General features: G+C 50.4%; 1 long non-coding RNA gene across 1 annotated transcript in view; it reads left to right on the top strand.

The window, feature by feature from the left end:
• The first annotated feature begins 3922 nt into the window (after positions 1-3922).
• The window catches only part of LOC149524613 (uncharacterized), an 83013-nt gene continuing 76160 nt past the window's right edge, over positions 3923-10775 (top strand). Inside the window, exon 1 of the long non-coding RNA XR_016349096.1 lies at positions 3923-6371. This is a non-coding gene — a long non-coding RNA (uncharacterized LOC149524613). The remainder of the gene's footprint in view (positions 6372-10775) is intronic.

Genomic DNA, 10775 nt, shown 5'->3' with positions numbered 1-10775 from the left:
GGAACAGCCCCCAATGCCCAGCCCCCGCCCAGGCACAGACCAGCTAGTGTGGGGCTCACGGGGCTCTCCCACACCAAGACCACCCCTTCCCATGCTGGGGCAGAGGACTCTGGCTGCAGGATCCGGCGGCAGCTGGGGGGCAGGAGATGTGCGGTGGAGCGGAGCTAGGCACAGCGCCACGTTGCAGGCTCCTGTGCCTCTTAGGAGAGTGGCCCCCAGAGCCGGGCTGCAGAAGCTGCCACTTTATTCTTTTTTACTCTTTCAAGGAGTTGGGCTCGTGTCTGGGTCTGCAGAGCTGGGGAAAGGTGCGTCACGGTACCCACCCGCCAGCAGAGATCCCCCAGAGTGCCTGCGGGCTGGCCAGGCTGCTCTAGAGACAGAACTGCAGAAGCTGGGGGGATGCTCTGTGAGACAGGGCCCTGAGACCGCTGCCCAAATGCTCCGGTATCTCTCTGCCCGGGTCCCACCCACTCCCCGAATCTCGTGGCTTCCCTGTGAGGCGTGGGGCAGCAGCGCCCTCTAGTGGCGAAAGCTAGAAAGTGACCCCGTTGGCACGGGGCCTATTGAAGCGTGGGGCCCGGGGCAGCCACCCCGCTCGCCCTGCCCTATATCCGCCGCTGCTGGTGAGAGCAGCACACTTGGTTGTGTGGTGGCCTATTCCATCCCTGGTGAGAGCAGGGAGGGCAGGTGAGGGTTCTTGGTGAGAGGAAATTCCCTTTAACTACCCAAACTGAAGGTGTGTGTTTGTTCTGCTACTCACCCCTCCACCGTCAATATGTGGTTTGGCACAGATGGGGTGCCTAAGGAGGAGGGCTCAGATGGCATTGTGGCAGTTGTGAGAGGTAGAGGAAGATATGGAAGTAAGATCTGGACTGGCCAGCCAAGGGGAATGAGGTTTAGACAGTTATGTGCTATTCCTTTTTCCAGTTCTATTCCCAGCCTTAAAAATTTTGGGAACTTTAATACCTGGCCCTCAGCCCTGAGGGTGCTGTTGCAGAATGCCAGGTCAGTATCCTAGAATACAGCTGTCATCCACAATTTAATTCTGAATGAAGGGGCTGACTTGGCTTGTATCACTGAGACCTGGCTAAGAGTGGAGGGAGGCATTGACCTTTCTCAGTTGTGCCTGGCTGGGTTCTCGGTACAGCATCAGCCACAGCTTAATGGTCGGGGAGGTGGGGTGGCAATTGTCTATCGAGATACTATCTCACTGGCTAGGGTTGTGGTCCAACAAAGTGTCAAATTCGAGTGTCTGTACTTGATGTTTGGTGGCAGGGATAGGTTGGGTATGCTGCTTGTGAACCGCCCACCTCGCTCTACGGCAGATGCTCTGCTCAAGCTGGTTGACATGGTCTCGGACGTGGCATTGAGGACGCCAAGGCTTTTGGTCTTGGGGGACTTTAATATCCATGCTGAGGCTGTTCTGTCTGGTCCGGCCCAAGATTTTATGGATACCATGACCACCCTAGGATTATTGCAAGAAATAACTGACCCAACACATGTTGCAGGTCATGTGCTTGATTTGGTTTTTTGGACTAAGGGTGATAGAGTTCTTGGGATAAGGGCTGTGGCTACACTCCCTTTGTCATGGACTGATCACTACCTGGTCAAGTTTAGACTATCTGCTGACCTTCCCCTCCACAGAGGCGGAGGACCAATTAAGATGATCCATCCTCAGAGACTGATGGATCCAGAGGGTTTTCTTAGGTCGCTGAGGGATTGTTCAGCCATTATGGCAAATAGTCCTGTAGATACCCTGGTTGATACATGGAACACCAAGGTAGCCCAGGCAGTTGATATGATTGCTCCTAAGCGCCTTCTTCGGACCAGTCGAGCCAAGTTTGCTCCCTGGTTTTCTAGGGAGCTGATGGCAGCAAAACAGTCTGTGTGATGGCTAGAACGCTGCTGGAGGAGAACTAGAGCTGAGTCTGATCGACTGTGGGTTAGAGCTGAACTGCGAGCTTACTCTGTGGCGGTGCTGACAGCGAAGAAAAGCTACTTCTCCACCCGTATCGCGTCCGCACAATGCCGTCCAGTGGAATTGTTTCGAGTAGTGCAGGGCCTATTGCAGTCTGGCACTCGTGACGAAATAGAGGAGCCTTTGGCCCCCAGCTGCAATCTGTTTGCAAAACATTTTGCTAATAAGATTGCCCGCATCTGGTTGGATTTAGACTCTGGTTGCTGTTTAAGTGGGGCACTGCGAAAGGGTAAGCCCCCCCACCTGTTCTGGAGCCCCCTTCTCTTAGTCCTCGTCCCTGACCTTCCGACCCCGTTCCCTCCATTAGTGCGACCATGAAAGCTTCCTCTTTCCACGCTCCCCCGCTCGGGGGTTGAGGGGGACCTGGGCCCACCCTCTCTCCAGGACCCAATCTAGGGCCCTAATGTGGGGGTGCTCCTTCAGGACACTGTTCACCTGGCTGACGGGGCTAACGGCCTAAACTTGTCAGCCTGCAAGCGGTTGTCTGTCCGCCCCCCCTGGGCCACTTCCTCACCCCCGAGCATCCTGGCTTCTTTCTTAGCTCCACTGCCTTAATCCCGGTGGTCCTCCCTCGACCACGGCTTGGCCCCCCTGTGTCCTCCATGCCTTCCATTTTTATAGCTGCTGCCCCCCTCCCCCGCGCCTGCGTCAGCGTCCCCCGACCGGCTCCCTACCCCACCCCCCATATCCTCACCCGACCCGCCTCTCCATGCACCTGCGCCGGCATCGCAGCATCCAGCGCCCAAAGCACATGCGCAGCCTGAGCATGGTCTGCCGCTCCCCGGATCCGCTCTGGCCACCGGCTTTTCTCTCACCGCAGCTGAGGGCAGAAGCGACTTGCCCCGCTCCCGACGGAGGTCTAGTGGTGGGGATGCGCTCCGTTCCGCAGCCCCGTCACAGGCACAGAATGTGTTGAGTGCACCACCCAGTCTTTTTCCTCTGGATCAGTTTCAGCTATTGCAGACTGGGATGTGGACAGGATGCTTGGAGGAGAGTGACCGACCACATGCTCACTTGACCCCTGCTCTTCATGGCTTATTAAATCTAGCCGGGAAGGGAGAACTGACTGGGTCTAGAGGATTATTAATGCGTCTTTTAGATCTGGCATGGTTCCTGCTGCCTTGAAAGAGGCAGTGATAAAACCATTACTCAAGAAGAACTCTCTGGACCCACATTGCTTAAATAACTATCGCCCAATTGCTAATATTCCCTTCTTGGGCAAGGTACTCAAGAGAGCAGTGGCTTTGCAACTCAAAGCTTTCTTGGAAGAAGCAGACTTAGATCCATTTCAGTCTGGATTTAGGCCTGGTTTTGTAACTGAAACAGCCTTGGTCGCCCTGGTAGACGATTTATGCCGGGAGATAGACAAGGGGAGTGTATCCCTGTTGACTCTCCTAGACCTCTCAGCGTCTTTTGATACCATTGACCATGATATCCTTCTGGGACGCTTGGTGGAGTTGGGTATTGGAGGCACTGTTTTGCAATGGTTCTCGTCCTACCTATCGGGATGCTTTCAGAAGGTGGAGCTAGGGGGCTGCTATTCGACCCCATGGAGATTGTGCTATGGCTTGGATTGCCTGGAGTACCCACACTGGGCACATCACAGCACTCGGCCATCAGCCCGGCTGAACTTGTCGCAGGCTGCCATCTGGGGAGAGCGGGCAATTGGGGGGCTGCAGGAGAGCTTCCACCCCCAGAAGCCTGCAAAGCCAGCCCAGTCCTCCCCATCGGGGGCTCGTACCCCATTCCTCCCTCACCTCCTTCCACTTACCCTTCCCTAGCCCCTCTTCTTGATGTACAAAATAAAGAAAACTTGTGTTCAAAAATAGAATCTCTCTTTATTGAACAAAACTCGGGAAGACTGGGAAAAGGAGGTGGGAGAGGGGAAGAGAGAGGGTGGGAGAGGGGAGGGCAACTAAAATGATCAGAGGTTTGGAACAGGTCCCATATGAAGAGAGGCTAAAGAGACTGGGACTTTTCAGTTTAGAAAAGAGGAGACTGATGGGGGATAGGATGGAGGTCTATAAAAGCATGAGTGGGGTGGAGAGGGTGCATAAAGAAAAGTTCTTCATTAGTTCCCATAATAGAAGGACTAGAGGACACCAAAGGAAAGGAATGGGTTGCAGGCTTCAAACTAGTAACAGAAAGTTGTTCTTCACAAAGCAAAGAGTCAACCTGTGGAACTCCTTGCTGCAGGAGGCTGTGAAGGCTAGAACTAGAACAGAGTTTAAAGAGAAGTGAGATAAAGTGATGGAGGTTGGGTCCATGGAGTGGTATTAGCCAGGGGGTAGAAGTGGTGTCCCTGCCCAAAGTTTGTGGAAGGCTGGATATGGATGGCACGAGACAAATGGCTTGGTCACTGTCTTCGGTCCATCCCCTCCAGGGTCCCTAGGGTTGGCCACTGTCGGCAGACAGGGTACTGGACTAGATGGACCTTTGGTCTGACCCAGTACGGCCATTGTAAGCTCAGGGCTCAGGGTCGGGGGTCTCAGTGGACCACCTTGATTTTCATGCACACCTGCTCCTGGGTTGCCAGGATGGCAGCTCTCCTGCCCTAGACGGCCGCTTTCCTGTGCCTAGTGCAGAGGTCGTGGATGAGGTCCATGATGTCCGCACTAGACCAGTCGGGTGCCCGCCTCTTGCGGTCCCGGGCAAGCTCCCGGGAGCCGCCAGCCTGGTCCCGGAAAGAGAGGGAGGTCTGGGGGGCATCGGGTGGCTGGCTCGAGCTGTGCCAGGTGCAGGATCTTCTGGCTGGGTGCTGGCAGGCTTGTACCTGGCACAGGCACTGTAGCCAGCCCATGCCCCTTTAAGGGGTTCGGGGCCGGGAGGGGGGCAATAGAGTTTCCCTGGTGTTGGCCAGAGTGGCCACCAGGGATAGCTTGGGAGGGCTAGCCTTCCACTAGTTCAAATTAGCGCCTATCAAAGTTAATTCGAACTAACGTCCGTTAGTTCGAATTAACTTTGTAGTGTAGACATACCCCCCCTGAAAGAACAGGTACGCAGCTTGGGAGTCCTCCTGGACCTTTTTTTAACATTTGAAAATCAGATTTCTTCGGTGGCCAGGAGTGCCATTGGGCAACTTCGTTTAATCCGCCTGCTGCGACCCTTACTGAACAAACATGACATGGCCACAGTGATCCATGCTCTTGTTACACCCCGACTGGATTACTGCAATGCACTTTATGTAAGGCTGCCTCTAAAGAGCCTTCGGAAACTTCAACTGGTCCAGAATGCGGCTGCTCATGTCTTAACTAACACTAGTTATACGGAGCACATTATGCCAGTGCTTCAGCAGGTGCACTGACTTCCAGTATGTTTCTGGGCACAATGTAAGGTTTTAGTTATGACCTATAAAGCCTTAAATGAGTTGGGTCCAGGGTATCTGAAGGACCGTCTTCTCCCATATGAACCTGCCCAGGGATTGAGGTCAGCTGGGGAGGCTTTGCTTCGTGTTCCCCCACTTGCAGAGATAAGATTAACATCTATGCGGAACGGGGCATTCTCAGCTTTTGCTCCCAGGCTGTGGAATTCTCTTCCTCGGGATATTCGCATGGCGCCAACGCTAGTGTTGTTCCGGCGTCAGGCTAAAGCCACCCTTTTTACTCATGCTTTTATTAATGTTTGAGTCTGTATGTGTGTGTTCCTCCTCTCTATATGTGTTTAGCTGGTTATTTCCCTCTGAGGTCTCATATTTTAAATTTTTTATATTTGTATTTTTTTGTTTGTTCTTGTAAGCCGCCTTGAATATTTTAAATAGAAAGGCGGGGTAAAAATATTTAAAGAAATAAAATAAAAATAAAATGTCCACAGTACAAAATGAAATTGCCTAACTTATGCCAGCGTGCAACCATCACAGTAATTACGTCTGTCATTCAGGTCTGTACTTTGCTCCTTGGGTTTTTGGGTTTTTTTTCTGACTTATATTTGAACCTCTGCCTCTTGCTCCATATTTGTCATCTGAATGTAGTCCCCTTACTAAAGGGGCCTTTGTTTTATTCTGAAAAGACTCTGTGTGCTACAATCCAGACTACAATTCCCATGATCCCATGGGAAAAACAGGAAGGAAGGACTCTTGTGTGAGAGAGGACTGCTCTCTCCATGTGCTTGAAGAAAGAGGCCTAGCAGTCTGGGACTCTGCCTTGGAGTTTGGAACCAAAGGGGGAGCCAAGCTGCTGCCAAGGATATTGACCCAGTGCAGGGGCTGTTGGATGCAGCTACTAGATGCCTGTTGAAACTGGGAGTTAGCCGGCTGCTTCCAATAGGCACAGCATGAGGCAGTAAGTTTTGGGCCTTGTTGGGAAAGTGCTGCCTGGGACAGAGCTGCTGTCTAGCCTGGACCAAATCTTCACTACAGCTGCAACATCAGCGCGCCCACGCAAGCAAGTCTGGGACTGTGAGTCTAGGGGTGTGCACACTCTGGGGTGGGGTCACAGGTAGTACAAATGTTAGCTGTATAAGCTTCAATTATTGTGATGTGTTTTGTTAATGCTGTTCATTGCTAAATCTGTTAATCCCTGTTAAGTTAAGTAAAGATTGTTTATTTTGAAGTGTTCTATTAGATGTATATGATTTGTAGTTGTTCTGGAATTAGATCCAGATTTATGTTGCCATGGGCTGCGTGAAGGGGGAGTTTTGGGGGCCCTTTCCATTGTGCCTCCCCATCCTGGGGAAACACCAGTCTTGGGGTGTTTGGGAGATTATGGAGGGGAGGGGGAAGAGGCAGGCACAAGGTGGGGACTTGGGGGCGGGGTGAATTGAGGGTGGGATTGGGACATCCGTGTTATGGGATTTAACATACATTAGTGGCCCTTCATTTCCTTGTTTCTAATTCCGAGAGGGGAAAATGGATTTTCATGGGAAAGAAAACGCTAAACCGCCCCTGGGGTCTGGCTGGGGCACACCCATGAAAACACTCACAGCCGCTTTTCTACAAAGCACAAGCACAGCATGTTACTTTTATTAACAGGGGGGAAACATGCTATTCTGGGTGATAGGAGGGTTCCTTTGCAGGTTTCCTCTTGCTCACAAGGTTCTTTACAGCCCGGGTGAAGAGGCTCCAAGGATTTTAAGAGCAAGGTGTTATCTGCCAGATCCCCAGAGATCCTGCCTTGACAATCTTGGATGCCATTAGATTTTCCTAGGACTGCAAAAAGTAAAGAAATAGTTAGTCTGTGTTTTTATCCATTAAAAGAGGAAAATGTGACCATGAGTGCAGATATCCCTGGTGAACACCAATACTGGTGATTCATATTCTGTATTTTACATTCTGCTGCAGTTTTAATAGGCAGCCAATTCACATATTTAGCTCTGAGTATATGGCCTACCAGCTAATTACACCACAGTTCTGAGCATGGAGTGCCCGTCCCTTTACCATGCCTCGGCATAGAATACCCCATCCTATAAATATGTCCCATATTCCTAGATGTATACCTTTATATTTAGCTGCATTAAAGCCCATATTGTGTTCTTCAGCCTAGCTTACCTGGTGATCTGCATCGCTCTGTATCAGCCCTCCTGTTATTCCCTACTCTATGTGCCAAAGAGATTCACAAGTCCTATTAATTCCCCTCAGACTGAGGACAACAGGCCATCTCGAATGCTTTCCAATGAACCTACAGTTCCTATAACTCTTTGACTACAAGTCAAAGAATCCTGATTTTGGCAGAGGTCATGGTCCCAAGTGTGGACAGAGTTTGGGTTCAACACACCAGAAATGGCAGAATAAATTTTGCTCAGACACCCTGTCATGATTATGAAGGTTAGCCAGCAGCCTGGGGACTAAGGGGTTAACTACACCTACCCAGGTGGAGTGGCCAATTGGAATGTAGGTAGGACTTTCAAACTAGGACGAAGGAATTTGGGTTTTTCCCTCCTTTGTCTCTGAGGGTATGTCTAGACTACATGGCTCCGTCGACAGAGAGTTTACTAGACATAGGAAAATGAGTTTACTAGACATAGGTAGATGAGTTTACTAGACATAGGAAAATGAAGCAGCGATTTAAATAATTGCCGCTTCATTTACGTCAAAATGGCCACCGCACTGTGCCAATCAGCTATTTAGTGGCACGGCGGGGCAGTCTGGATGTGCCACGGTCAACAAGTGAAGCCGTTGTGAACCGCTCTGGTATGCCTTGTGAAATGAGGTTTACTGGAGCGGTCAACAAAGGCTTCACTTGTCGACCGCGGCGTGTCCACACTGCCCCGCTATGCCGCTAAACAGCTGATTGGCACAGCGCGATGGCCATTTTGATGTAAATGAAGCAGCGATTATTTAAATTGCTGCTTCATTTTCCTATGTCTAGTAAACTCATCTACATGGCTCCGTCAACGGAGCCATGTAGTCTAGACATAACCTAAGTTGTTGCTCTGCAGCTAGAGAGAGGCAAGCATGTCTCCCTCTCCCTCCAAGAAAAGACTCTTTCTTCACTTTCTGTAAGTAGGGTAAAGTTTACATAAATCTCTTAGGTTTTATTATTTTATGTTTGAGGATGGGATCTGATATCTGTGCACCTTTTAAAAAATGTTTTGACTTTTTTTTGTAACTAAGTTCTCGGCCATGGAGTTTCTCCATGAGTATATTTTGTTACCCTTCCATCTAGTCCTTATGCTTGCAACAGGAATATTGTAATAATAAACGTTTTCTCATTTTTTTTATTAACCTAGCATTGGTTAATTGTGTGCCCTGATTTTCATTTTAGGGGTGAGATTTCCCCACTGATCTTTCCCCTGATCTCTTTATTAATATTTGGGTGGTTGCAGCGGCGTTTGATCCCCAAAATCTAGGGTTTTATGATTTTGGGGGGAAGTTTTAATACCAAAGCCTGGTAAATAAGGTTTTGGGGTACACTTGCTAGCCCCCACTTCTGCATTTATCATGCCAGAGTGGGGAAGGAGCCATGACACACCCCAAAAATATTCCACTGTTGTATGTAGTAGAGTCAGGGATGTTCCCAGTAAGGAAGAGGGTGTTTAAGAAACAGAGAAGCATGCGAAAGGATGGAGATATTGTAGAAAGACTGGAAACTGCCTTTACTGTGAGTGCTTACTGATGTTCTAGAAGCACATTGGGGCAGTCACAGAGATTGAAGGAGAGTTACCCTAATGTATGTACAAATACAGAGCTGGCATAATTGGCCCTTTCCTGCCTTAATTGCAAGGGCTGCCTTAGGGGTCATACTGGAGATGGTGCTGGCTGTTATCAGGTCTCAATAAGGCAACCTCTGGATCAGAGAGCACTACAGGTGCTCCGGAGTGTGGACCAAGCATGAACAGCAGAGTGAGGCAGCTATAAATGAGAGAAGTCAACAGGCGTCCAAGCAAACCCCAGATAGTCCAGAATCAGAGTATTACAGGAACCTCCTTTGCCCTGTTTCTAGTGTGTGAAGCTTGCAAAAGGATTAAATAAAAAGTCTCTCTGGTGCAGCATTGAACTTACCACTTACAGCAGTGCCAAAACACACCACAGCGGCCGATGCGCATGGTATAGAGTGGACATCTGAAAGGGAGGCAGACACCCCCTTGTCTTACACATATGGAGGTGCCAATGATTCCACGGTCAGAAACTGCACAGAAAATAACAAACAAACAAAGAAAAGAGTCACGATTTTCCGGGAGGGAAGAGCTGAAACAGGAACATAATGGGCATGTCTCATTTAATGCATTGCCCAGTCACCGACATCCAGACACATCAACCCAATTATCTTAAATTCCTGTCGCTCTCTGCACATTGAATGGCTGCCCCTAGGAAGAGAACAGAGCACGTTAGTTAAGCAGGTGGGCAGGCTCCTTGGCTGCCGACTTCAGAACCGTAGTGCTGAGCATGGGTGTCCTTCACAGCTCCATCCCTTTCACGGACAGAAAGCCGGTAGCTTCCTTCATCACCAACTTCCCTTAGTGGCCCCTGCTGCATCTCTGACTCTGATTGGTAACAGTGATGTTCCAGGGAACATGGCACATGCTCATTGGCTGAGCAGGGTTAAACTGGCTCAGCATTGGGACGGACGGTTGCAACATTTAGGAACAGAAGTGTTTGAACAAGTCCCTGCCCGTCCGAATGCCTTATAGTCTGGGCGACTCCGCACAAACGTTCCTGTGACAACTCAGCCTCAGGAATAGTTTCTTCCTGACCTCTTGCCAGTTACAGACATGGCTGAGAGACAGGACCGAATGTCCATCAGCTCACCTTTTGGGTTCTGTAGATGGAGGGGTGAAAGTAACTTACAGTTACTGTTATATCACACTTCCCCCACCCTCCTTCCCTGAGCCCTCCCTGAGGCTGGGAGCAATACCACAGTACTTATAAGAAATTTAAGTGTGGGGTGGAGTGCAGGAGGCTCAGAGCAGGAGGGTGTGGGGATGTGGAGCAGCCCAGGGCAGAGAGTGGGGATGTGGAGGTACAGGAAGCAGGACAAGGGATTTGGGTTGGGGAAGGTCCAGAGTCAGGGTTGGGGAGTGGGCAGAAGGGACAAGGGGAGAGTTGGGGAGTGCAGAAATCAGGGCTATGGGTGTGGTAGGACTCAAGGGTGAGAGTGTGTGGGGGCGGACTGCAGGAATCAGGCACAGCTGTCCAAGGGCTCAGGGCTGGGGTTTGGAGAGTGTGGAGGAAAACGGGGGACCTGAAGCCCCCGATTCCTACAGACACTGCTTGTTGCTTGCTGTTCCCGTTTCCATGACTCTGAGGGAGTGAGGGGAAAGAACCCCAGGTGGATGACTCACACCTCTGTCTCCTTCCTGCACCAGCCAGTAGAGAGAGAAAAGCAGGGACACTGTGTCCTTTCCTCTTGCTCTCTGACAGTGA

Source organism: Pelodiscus sinensis, chromosome 3, assembly GCF_052426305.1.
Source record: "Pelodiscus sinensis isolate ZL-2025 chromosome 3, ASM5242630v1, whole genome shotgun sequence".
Classification (NCBI taxonomy): Eukaryota; Metazoa; Chordata; order Testudines; family Trionychidae; genus Pelodiscus; species Pelodiscus sinensis.
This window is presented reverse-complemented; position numbering and strand designations above follow the sequence as displayed.